This window comes from Lithobates pipiens, unplaced genomic scaffold (assembly GCF_037356315.1).
Source record: "Lithobates pipiens isolate NorthernLeopardFrog02 unplaced genomic scaffold, aLitPip1_a1.2 Scaffold_8, whole genome shotgun sequence".
NCBI lineage: Eukaryota > Metazoa > Chordata > Amphibia > Anura > Ranidae > Lithobates > Lithobates pipiens.
The window spans coordinates 375,970,831-375,983,675 of NW_027507903.1; the positions used below are offsets into that span (position 1 = coordinate 375,970,831).

General features: G+C 45.1%; 1 long non-coding RNA gene across 1 annotated transcript; it reads right to left on the reverse strand.

Annotated features, from left to right (window-relative positions):
• Positions 1–3,817: 3,817 nt before the first annotated feature.
• LOC143963999 (uncharacterized) lies at positions 3,818–10,707 on the reverse strand. The gene is made up of 2 exons (XR_013271060.1): positions 10,086–10,707; positions 3,818–6,231 (listed from the first exon to the last, which is right to left on the reverse strand). It is a non-coding gene; the product is annotated as an uncharacterized LOC143963999 (long non-coding RNA).
• Positions 10,708–12,845: the final 2,138 nt, after the last annotated feature.

The window sequence follows — 12,845 nt, forward strand, 5'->3', positions numbered from 1 at the left end:
TACTTATCTGCACCAAGTGGATACACTTTCTTGTTTTGAGCACTTTATGGATGCTGTTTACAGTCTATTTATGTCTGATTTTGATTAATATTGGATCACTTTGCACTTTATACATTGTTTACAGTATATTTATCAACTGATTCTAGCCACAGAGTTGGTTTATTGATCATTGGATACTTAATTCATTTTATTAATTTCATTGTCTGCACATTATCTTATTTTTTTCCTGGACATGTTTTTACTCATAGACATTTAGAGGTTGGAGATAGAAATATATTTCCCAGACAAATAATTTAGTGCTAGAACAGCACGACACCAATATACTCTTTACTCTTATGCAAAGTGGATGCGGTGGGCGCAGCAGGTCTTATATTGACCTATTGCCAATGGTAGCGCAGGAATAATCTTTTACCCTTTAATTTAATATATGTTTTTTTATGCACAGAAAAATATGATTTTTTACTCACCGTAAAATCCTTTTCTCTGAAGCTCATTGACGAACACAGCACCTTTAATCTTGACCTTATATCGCCACCTTCAGGAGAGGGCTAAGCAAAACTGCACAGTACTGCCCAGGGGGTAGTCCTACTGGCTATAACCCCTCACTCTGCTTCCAGCAGCTCAGTTCTTCAAAAAGCAGTACAAACATAAATAGGAGGGGTGGGTGGTGCTGTGTCCTTCAATGAACTTCAGAGAAAAAGTTTTGTGGTGAGTACAAAAATCCTATTTTCTCTTTCGTTCATTGACGGACACAGCACCTTTAATCTTGACCTTAGGGACGTCCCCAAGCAGTGTCAAAAACGAGGGGTGGAAACAGAAAGAAAATAAACTCCACCCATAACAACAAGAACTCCTCAACAGAGGAGTTACAACCTTAAACGGCCACCTGCAAAACCTTGAGGCTAAAGCATGCATCCACAGATGCGCTCACATCAACCTTGTAAAATTTTATGAAAGTGTGAATGGACGACCAAGTCACCGCCTTAAATACCTGGGGAACGCACGTTTGATGTCGGAAAGCCCAGGAGGCACCAATTGCCCTGGTAAAATGTGCCGTGACAGGAAAGGGGGGCACCCGCCCACTTATGGCATAAGCCTGAACCACGATCTGTCTGACACGCCTAGAAATGGTGGCCGACGAGACCACCAGGCCCTTCTTCGGACCAGCCACCGGTACGAACAGAGAATCCGACCTCTAAAAAGGAGCAGTAGCAGACAAATACACTCGCAGAGCCCGGACCACATCCAAAGAATGCAAAGCATCCTCTTTGGGATGTGATGGCCGAGGACATAAGGAAAGTAGCACAATGTCCTCATTTAGATGAAAGGCCGAAACAATCTTTGGAAGAAACTAAGGCCGCGTACACACGCGGGGACTGTTCGCTCAACTTTGTCCGCTGAACAGTGTTTCGGCGGACAGTCCGCTCGTGTGTGGGCTTCAGCGGACAGTTTCAGCGAACAGTCTGCTGAACAAAGTTTTTCGGAATTTCCGAAAAACTGTCCGGTGAAACTTTGTTTCAGCGGACAGTCCCCTCGTGTGTAGGCTTGTTCGTCAAACTAAGTTCCGCGCATGCTCAGAAAGGATTTACACGCCGAAGGTTGTATTGCAGTGTATAGGACGTCGTATTTTTCTTCCCGTCGTACGTGCCGTTCACGTCATCGCGCAAGTTTCAGTGGACTGTTCGTTCGTCGTGTGTGGCCAAGTCCGTCCATGCTAATTTTGAGCGGACTGTCCGCTGAAACTGTTTGACGAACAAAGTTGAGCGAACAGTCCCCGCGGCCTAAGGCTGCGGGCGCAGCACCGTCTTATCCTTGTGGAGGACCAGGACTTAGGAGGACTTGCATGACAAGGCTGTTAACTCAGAAACCCTCCTCCCAGATGTAATAGCCACTAGAAAGAGACTACTTTCTGAGAAAGTGTCAATAAGGGAATCTCCCAAATGTTTTCAAACGGCGGTTTCTGAAGCACCGAGAGCACCAGATTCAAATCCCAAGGAGACAGTGGTTGTTGTACTGGAGGGGCCACATGTCAAACCCCCTGAACAAATATACTCACCAATGAATGAGTCGCCAAAGCTCACTGAAAAAAAGACAGCCAAAGCTGATATCTGCCCCTTAATGGTGCTTAATGCAAGTTTCTGATCCACTCCTCGCTGCAAAAACAGCAGGATCCTGGAAACTGAATATGTACACGGACGCCACCCCATCTCTTCACACATGGAGATGTAGGCCTTCCAGGTACGATGATAAATCTTCTGAGAAGAGGACTTCCGTGCCCTCAGCATAGTGGAGATTACCGACTCCGACAGTCTTCGGTCCCTTAGCATCTGGCTTTCAACGGTCATGCCGTTAAAACCAGCGACAGTAATGCAGGATGAAGTATTGGACCTTGCGACAGAAGGTCTTCCCGCATCGGCAGCCGCCAAGGAACATCCGCCACCATTCTGACTATGTCGGCGTACAAAGGACGTCGAGGCTAATCTGGTGCAATAAGAATCACCAGAATCCCCTCGGCCTCCACTCTGCGTAGAAGACGGGGTAGGAGCCTGAGCGCGGGGGGGGGGAGGCATAAATCAGCTGATAATGCCACCAACGCATCTGACGCATCTGAAGCATCCGCCCAGGGGTCTCTTGACCTGGCCACAACCTCTGTACCTTCCGATTGAGCCAAGAGATCCACATCTGGTGTGCCCCACCTTAGGCAAATAAGCTGAAATACATCCGGATGCAGTGACCATTCCCCCTGGTCCAGCAGCTGACGACTTAGGTAGTCCACCTGCCAGTTTTCTGCACACGCAATGTATACAGCTGACAGAGCCGGCACGCACCGCTCTGCCCACTGCAGGATGTGCTGCAGCCGAGCTCCTTGTCCCTCCTTGATGGTTGACATACGGCACCGCCATGGAGTTGTCCTACTGGATCCTGACCGGATGCCCCTGCAGCCTTTGTGACCATGTGGAGAGGCACCTCCTGATCGTCTGAAGCTCCAGCACGTTGATCGGCAGGCGGGATTCTTCTTGCGTCCAGTGACCCTGGCCCGACTGTATGCCCCAAACTCCCCCCCCCCAGCCGGTCATGCTGGCATCCGTTGTGATCACCGGTCCAATGAAGAGGAAGGAACAACTTCCAGGACTGAAGGGCTGGAGACTTCAGCCCCCAGAGAAGGGAATCCCTGACTAGCTGGCTCACACGAATTTGACAATTCAGAGATGTGGGAGATTTGTCCCATTTGGACCGGATCTTATTCTGCATGACTCAAGTGTGGAATTGGGCATACGGTACCGCCTCGAAAGTGGCTACCATGAGACCCAGAACTCGCATGCAAAAACGCAGCGACGACCACCTGCGGGACACCAATAACTTCACAGCAGCTTGAAGAGTCTGCAGCTTGTCTGAAGGGAGAAAGACTCTCGCCTCTGTGACGTCCAAAACCAAGCCCAGGTACTCCAGGCGTTGAGTCGGCACCAACACCGACTTCCATCCAACCACACAGCCCCAAATCCACAATGGCTCAAAAGTTTTATATGGTCCAGAAATATTTAAACCGAATAAAGGTGGATAAAGCATCTGTACCTGGTGGTATCCACCCACGGATCCTAAAAGAATTGAGCTCTGTAATTTCAAAGCCATTTTATCAAATTTTTAGGGATTCATTAATGACAGGAATATTACCAATGGATTGGAGCAGGGCCAATGTGGTGCCTGTTAGGTTGCTCGTCTTCTGTAAGTAACCCCTGGTAGCCTAGGCTAGGATTGAAGGGCGGAGGTCCCTTTCACCGGTGGACAAAACATTACACATACACGCTATTGTACGTGAATAATGAATGTGCCTATTGAAGCACACACAACAATTTTATTTAGTTTGAACAGAAGGACAGCCCTGTGGTTTAACCAATCAGGGACTGCCACATAAAATATGCAAGATAGTATATTTTACTACGTCATCATGGTTTTTTTGTACAAGCAATTTCTGCCTAGTAACAAAAAGCTAAATATATACATTTTTATACAGTTTAAAATGTTTCTTAAGTCTGGTGCAAGACAGGCCTGTGGTTTTAACGCCATGGAGTTACTTCTGCTCTCAAAAAGGGAAGTAGCTTAACCGCATCCATCTGTTCTGAACAGATATCTAACCTTGTGACAATTCTAAATGCCTTGTACAAGCAAAAACACATATGACCTTAAGCAATAGATTTCTATGTCATGCTAACAGTAATTTTCCAATACCCAAAATGGATGTCTTCTAACAAGATGGTTCCCTCATTTACCTTATAATCCTTCCTTTGATCATTCTGTGATTTACATAATGATCATTCCTTTTCTAATTTAATAGCACAGGCTTCATACTCCGAACCCTTGTGCTCTTGGTTTCTATACCATACCGTTGGATCCTTAACAATGGAAGTGAGTTTCAGATCCTTCGGAGCGACCGTGTTTCCCTTTTTACATAAACATTTGATTATCTTATAACAGGCATATAAAAATAGAATGAAGAGAATCACAGTGACAATTGTCATGGCAGCATTTCGGAGTCAAGATATTAATCCCCCAAAACTAAAACTGCTCGAGAAGGGATCCCAGTTTTTTCCTATGTTCCTTGCCTCTTTCTGTAGTTTATTTACCTCTTCCCTGTGTTGGGCAATAACGTCATAGTAGTCTGGGACTTCGATGCTGGTATTATGAATCCAGGTACAGCACTCATAATCCTCAGTAGTCTCACAGAGGCCAGTAAGGGCTGCACTCATACTTTCTATAGCCAACTCATGTAGTTCTAGTTGCTTCCTAATTGCCCTAGTTTCTAGATTTAGTTTGGTTATGTCATCAGAATTTTCCTCCAGAATCTCATCAATTATGCCAGTGTAATTATTTAATCTTTTCATTAGGTCAATTCCCCACCCTGTCCAGGAAGGGAACCATGCCCAGGCCATATCTTTTCCTAAAAACAATTCTCGTTTATTACGGTGTCTAAGGGGATATCTAGGATGCATGCTGGCTTCAAGGAGGTGACTTCCCTTGTTATCCCCTAATACCCCCATAATAGGAACCAGGGCTGCAAGGTAACACCACCCCTGGGGTTTGGTTGGGATCCAGGGGTGACAGAGTTTGCCGCAGCATATATATATGGTATTTCCTAGAGCTAGGGGTCGTTTATGGAACACGTTCCTAAGAGTATCAGAAAGGCCAGAGAGCACCAGAATTGACATTAATTGGTGTATTGTAGTCTTGGTACTGGAGCTAAGAAAGTCTAAAAAGGTGGCATTTAGGGTGGGATCTGAAGTATGGAAGAAAGAAGGACTGTTAAATGATGTCATTGAAATGTTAAGTTTTGCTTGTTTGCAAACCTCGGCTCCATCTGTGGTGTTTCCCAGTCGGAAACACCAGTCTGGGAAGTGGCTTCTACCTATAATTTGGAAAGTGAGGGTTTTATTTGGACGGGTCCTAGTAACATTCGTTAGGACGATAGGGGGTGTTCCATTAAGGAGGGGGGTAAAATTCAAGGGGACTGCCATGAGAGGGATTCTAGCTGTACTGGGATGTAGCTTGCTGCAAATCCAGCATTTCTCAAAACCAGATTTTTGAGCATAGCTATATTTGAATTTTAGTAGTAACATCTTGTTAGTCAGTCCCTTAGGTGACTCATTAACGGGTACAATACTTCTACTATGTCTTTGGCCGGGGGTATTATTCATCTTAGGTGGTCCACATATCCCTTTTAATAGACCTAAATCTTCTGGATGATATATACAGTTAGCTATCAACCATGTGGGCAGGAATACAAATAGTACCAGACTACCCCAAAGGCATACAGCCTTCCCTGACACTGATGGAGAAAGCATCTTTGTTTTTTAAAGTTCTGATTATTTGTTATCTAAGAGTTCTGTTCTTCTTCTTCGTTTCTCATCCCGGCAGTTGTTGGCTCTGTTTTGTCCTTTTGAGGGGGTGTGGGATCTTCCAGGGAAATTTGTTCTATGCCTCTCTGAACTTCTTGTAGATCTTGTTCTTGGGAGTTGCTGCTCTCTGTCACTGCCAGGGGCTCTGGAGTCGAGGGAAGCTGGGGACACTTTTTAAGACGGCTGGCGTGGATCCAGGTGTTTCCTAGGTCTGTTAACACTGCGGTCCTGGATACCTTTTCCACCTTCCATGGTCCTGAGAAAGCCGGTCCGATACTCTTTCTTTGTGCTAATTGTTTGATCAGCACTTTATCCCCAGGGATGAAGGGATGCGTTGGTTCTGTGGGAAGAGGGAAAAAAGGTGACAGAAACGTGTTCGTTCATTTCATGAAGCATACTTACCAGGTTTTTCACGTACATTTCCTGTTGGGAATAAATGTCAATATCAGTGTCTTGGTCTAATGGGGGTAATTCTATGTTTGCGGGGATTCCCATGAGGACCTCAAAGGGTGATAATTTTGTTCTTGCATGTGGATCTTCCCCTCTTTTGACCAAAGACCTTCAGGGTCTTTGGTCAATCCTTCCTTTGTCCAAAAATGGACATCATCTTCTGTGGCCATTGATTGCATCTGTGCTATGACAGTTTTAAAGTTAGGTGCTGCGAAGTGTTCCTTGAAAAACATTGTTGTGGGGGCAGGTGGGTTAGGGGAAAAGGCAGCAGCTCTTTTAGCTTCTCTGTCAGCAAGAGCATTCCCTTTTGAAACACGACTGCTGTCAGAGGAGTGTGCCTTTACTTTAATTATGGCTACCTTTTTTGGAAGAAGAATGGCTTGGAGGAGAGCACTAATCTGTGTGGAGTTGGCAATTATTTTGTTGTCTGCTGTTTTAAAACCTCTATTGGCCCATATCACACCAAAATCATGCACCACTCCAAAAGCATATCTACTGTCTGTGTAGACGTTCACCTCTTTACCGGTGAATAGAATGCAGGCCCTAGTGAGGGCTTCTAACTCTGCTACCTGGGCTGAAGAAGGAGGTAATGATTTTGCCTCCAGTACGATGTCTGGTAGTTGAACAACTGCATAACCGGTTAAAAAGGTGGAGTCAGAGGGACGTGAGCAGCTACCGTCAACGAAAACATCCTCTGCACCTGAGATAGGGGTGTCAGTGAGATCCGGTCTGGGACTGGTAATAGCAGCAACCTTTTCCGAACAGTCATGTATAATGTCTGGGTCATGTGGTAAACGCAACATGGAATGCAAAAGGCGCACAGCGGGGTTGCTGGCAGGCACATATTTGAGTGTGAGGTTATCAGTGTTCATCAGTGTTATCTCATAACCACTAAGTCTTTGCGAGGTCATATGTTGGGTATTCATGTTCTGAATAAGATGCGTGACTGAATGAGTGGTATAGAGAGTCAATGGGTGACCTAGCACTAATTTGTTTGCATCTTGTACAGCCATTGCACAGGCAGCAAGATTTTGGAGACAGAATGGCATTCCCTGTACTTGGATGGGGAGTTTTTTTTAGATAGGTAGGAGACAGGGCGGTAGCCTGTTCCATGCTGTTGTGTTAGCACGGCGGCAAAAGAGGTCCCCGAGACTACACAGTATAGTTGAAAAGCTTTACCATAGTCTACCAACCCTAGGGCGGGAGCATTTGACAGACTGTTTAATAGAGCTTGAAAAGCTTGTAGTCTGTCTTCAGTCCAATCTATTAATTTAGGGGCTGTCGAGCCAGTAGCCTCTCTTAGGATACTATCATAATGAGAACAGTCAGGGATCCATTGGCGGCAATATACAATTGCACCCAAAAATGAGAGTAGGGCGGCCTTGTCTTTTGGGGGACTGAGAGCTCGAAGGGCTGCGGCACGTTTGGGGGACACTAGCCTTGTCCCTTCCTTTAGAATGCACCCTAGGTATTCTACCTGTGGCTGGCACCATTGTATTTTCTTCCTTGAGGCTAGATGCCCGGCGTGAGCTAGGTGTTGTAACAGTGATGTTGAATCGACCGCACAATCTTCAGCAGTTCGACTGCACAGGAGCAAGTCGTCCACATACTGTATCAGTACCGACCCTCGCTCAGATGTCCAAGACTTGACAGTCTCGTTGAGTACCATAGAGAAGGCGGCTGGACTGTCTACATACCCTTGCCAGGTTAGTTGGCCCCCGGCCCAGGAGAAAGCAAACATAGGTTGGGCTTCCTCTGCAATGGGAATGCTAAAGAAAGCATTCGCTAAATCAATTACTGTGTAGCATAGAGAGTCTGCCGGTATGCATGAAAAAATAAGTGATGTCTGAGACTAGGGGTGGGAGGGGAATCACTTGTTTGTTTACTGCTCTGAGGTCTTGGACGAGTCTCCACTCGCCACTGGCCTTCTTTACAGGGTAAATGGGTGTGTTCCAGGGACTGATGATTGGTCTCAGGATACCTTTTGATATGTAATCATTAATTTGAGGGGAGATGCCTTGGACTTTCTCTGGGGGTAGGGGATACTGTTTTTGATATTGTATCCCTGCATCTGACCGCATTTGGGGTGCATATGGTGTGCAATTAATAAAGCCCACACTACCTTTGTTTTCTGCCCAAATTGTGTGATGGTCAAGGGAGGAAGGTATCATTAGAAAGAAACTCCTGTGTGCATGTCTTTTTGGGAACCCTCTGTGTGCATGTCGCTTAGGGCCATGTAAGTCACATAATGGTGAACTAGCGGTAAGGGAACCTTCTTTATTAAACTTAATGGTAATACACAGTTGTGCCAAGAGGTCCCGTCCCATAAGGGGCACAGGGCATGAGGACAAGACGGCAAAAGTTTGGGTACATAATTTCTGTCCTTCTGGAGTGGCTACAGTCAGTGGTGGAGTGATGGGATGGGTGACAGGTGTCCCATTAATACCAACAGAGTTTCCCTCGGTGCATTATTTGTGGCTGTGTAGGATATTGGGGTAGTGGTTGACGAGGGTTCTGGTATGGCAGATAACGGGGATACTGTGGGCGGGTCTGGGGGTTAAATCCCCTGCCTCTGCCTCTTGCTCTAATCTGTCCAGTCCTATAAGGGCACTGGGATTTCCAATGTCCTTGCTGTCCACAATTGCCTATATTTTCCAAGGCATTTGTTCCATGCACAGAAACAATCCTTCATGTATTGTGGGTCAGCCCCTTTGCAGGGAGGATAAGAATGCTTATGTACCTGACAAATTTTACTGACTTCTTGCCAGTCTTCCTCTGAACAAGGACCTTGGGGTCCTGGGTCATGGATTCCCAATTGGTGACACCTTTCTCGGACTTGTGTCCAAAATGGTTCTACCTGGGGGCCAGGGATCATATTACTGACAAATTCATAGGGTGATGGGGTGGCCATGGCTTGGGTTGCTGCAGAATTCCCCATCTAGTAGTCTGGGCAGTGTGTGTCTAGTGGCAGGACACAGGTGATAACACCCGGTTTGTCCAACAATCCGGTCTCTGGTCTGGGAGTAGGATCCCTGATCTTTTTTGGGGCAGATGGACTTATATAAAACTATGAAGATTTACCCTTAATATACGATGAAGGGTAAATTTTTCCTGGTGGCGGTATTTACCCCTCTTACACCAAGTCTGCAAGAGAACCCCCCTGGTCTGGTGGTCAGTAAAATCCACTTGTCATCTATTCTTAGGAAGAGTAGACCTAACGTGCAATGGGGGCAGGCGGATACTATGTCACTACAAGAGGGCTCCTCATATTCTGCACTTATTTAAACAACAACAATTATTTTCCTTATACTCTATATTAAAACTTATACTCTATATACTTACACGTGTACCTAGAGAGAAACAGACATATTCTTAATATACTTTAAGACATGAAATAACCGTATTGCAATACATTTATCAATTTATAGTGCACTTTTTTTTTTTAAAAAAAAAATTTTTTCAAATGGGCGTCCACTCCACCAATCCCTTTGTCACGGGCGTAATCTACTACTTCCCGTGTTAAAAATACTATCACCAATAGTTTTAAGTCAGACCAACCTAGTCGGACTCCCCTAAACCTATAAATTCCTTGCGAGCCCTTTTCACCTCCCGAGTGACCAGCCTAGTCCATCGCGAAGGCACAGTTACTTCTTTTAATTTTAAACTAAGTTCGTAGCGGCCGCCCGGACAGAGTAAGTGTTTACACCATTCACCAATCAGGTAAAAAAGAGTAAAGTGACTTACCTGTCGCAAGACGAGACGAACCCCACTTTGCTGGTACCAAAACTGTTAGGTTGCTCGTCTTCTGTAAGTAACCCCTGGTAGCCTAGGCTAGGATTGAAGGGCGGAGGTCCCTTTCACCGGTGGACAAAACATTACACATACACGCTATTGTACGTGAATAATGAATGTGCCTATTGAAGCACACACAACAATTTTATTTAGTTTGAACAGAAGGACAGCCCTGTGGTTTAACCAATCAGGGACTGCCACATAAAATATGCAAGATAGTATATTTTACTACGTCATCATGGTTTTTTTGTACAAGCAATTTCTGCCTAGTAACAAAAAGCTAAATATATACATTTTTATACAGTTTAAAATGTTTCTTAAGTCTGGTGCAAGACAGGCCTGTGGTTTTAACGCCATGGAGTTACTTCTGCTCTCAAAAAGGGAAGTAGCTTAACCGCATCCATCTGTTCTGAACAGATATCTAACCTTGTGACAATTCTAAATGCCTTGTACAAGCAAAAACACATATGACCTTAAGCAATAGATTTCTATGTCATGCTAACAGTAATTTTCCAATACCCAAAATGGATGTCTTCTAACAAGATGGTTCCCTCATTTACCTTATAGTGCCTATATTTAAAAAGGGAACAAAGTCTTTATCAAGTAACTATAGACCTGTTAGTTTAACTTCTATAGTTGGGAAGATGCTGGAGAGATTAATAAAAGACCACATAGACCAGTTCTTGCAGGAAAAAAATATTTTAAGCAACAGACAGCATGGATTCATGAAAGACAGAAGTTGTCAGACAAACCTGATTTCTTTTTATGAGGAGGTAAGTAAAATCTTGGACAGAGGGGTGGACGTGGTAAACCTGGATTTTGAAAAAGCGTTCGATACAGTTCCGCACACATGGCTCATGTGTAAGGCAAAGTCTACAGGTTTGGAAATATCAGTTTGTAAATGGATAGAAAACTGGCTAAAAGCCAGAATTGAGAGAGTAGTGGTTAACGATTCTTACTCTGAATGGTCTAAGGTTATCAGTGGTGTACCCCAAGGTTCAGTGCTGGGACCCTTACTTTTTAATATCGTTATAAATTATATTGGGTCTGGGATCAAAAGTAACATTTCCGTCTTTGCAGATGACACCAGCTATGCAGTGGAACAATGTCCTTACAGAATGTCTCCAATTTACAAGCCGACCTCAATGCTCTGTGTAATTGGGCAACTTTGTGGCAGATGAGGTTTAATGTTGATAAATGTAAAGTTATGCACTTGGGGGCTAAGAATATGCATGCATCATACATACTAGGGGGAGTACAACTGGGGGGATCCATAGTGGAGAAGGATCTGGGGGTTTTGGTAGATCATAAGCTCAATAATAGCATGCAATGCCAAGCTGTGGTTTCCAAAGCGAGCAAAGTCCTTTATTGTATTAAGAGAGGTATGGACTCCAGAGAGAGAGATATAATTTTGCCCCTGTTCAAATCATTAGTAAGCCCTCATGTGGAATATGCACTTCAGTTTTGAGCACCAGTTCTCAGAAAGGATATTGGGGAACTGGAGAAAGTGCAGAGTAGGGCAACCAAACTGATAAGAGGCATGGAGGAGCTCAGCTATGAGGAAAGATTAGAGGAACTGAATTTATTCACTCTTGAGAAGAGGAGATTAAGGGGGGGGGGGGGTATGATAAACATGTACAAACCGGAAAATTGTATACTTACCTTTCCGTAATTTTCCTTTCCTGTCGCATCTTCATGGCAGCATACACTCTGGGTTGTGACTCCGCCCCCACAACCTGATAGGACCACATAGCTATAAGATGAAGATACGCCCCCCCGCCCCGGTATTCTCTGTATATATGAATCACCTTTGTGGGTGGGATATTGTATGCTGCCATGAAGATGCGACAGGAAAGGAAAATTACGGAAAGGTAAGTATACAATTTTCCGGTTTCCTGTCGCATCATGGCAGCATACACTCTGGGGATTAACTCGCAGACTGGGTGGGAGATGCAAAGGTAAACGTTTATTAGCAAGGAATAGAAGAGTTGGCTTGAATAATGGACTTTCCCAATTCTACTGTTGATAGCTGAGCTGAGTCCACCTTGTAGTGAGAGATAAAGGTGTTCCTGGAGGACCAAGTGGCCGCTCTGCAGATGGTTTCCGCTGAGACCCTACAATACGCTGCCCAGGAGGTGGCCACTGCTCTGGTGGAATGAGCCCTCAGGTCTTCAGGAATTTGCAACTCACTCAGCAAGTAGGCCTTCACCAACCAGGAGGCAATGGTTTGGGCCGACGCTGCTTGACCTCTCCTAAGGCCATAGGGAATGATGAAGAGGTTCTCCGATCTTTTAAAGGATTTGGACAGGGAAAGATATTTTATGATGTTGCCCCTTACATCCAGAGGATTAGGGTCACCCTGGTCTGTGTTAAGAGCTGGCAAGTTGATTTCCTGGTTGAAGTGAAAAGAGGATGCCACCTTTGGGATAAAGTGATCCAAGGGTCTTAGAACTACCCTGTCCGGATGAATGATCAGATATGGCTCCTTAATCAGTAATGCTTGCATCTCTGAAACTCTCTTCGCTGATGTGATTGCGACCAGGAATGTGACTTTTAGGCCGCGTACACACGCGGGGACTGTTCGCTCAACTTTGTCCGCTGAACAGTGTTTCGGCGGACAGTCCGCTCGTGTGTGGGCTTTCAGCGGACAGTTTCAGCGGACAGTCTGCTGAACAAAGTTTTTCGGAAATTCCGAAAAACTGTCCGCTGAAA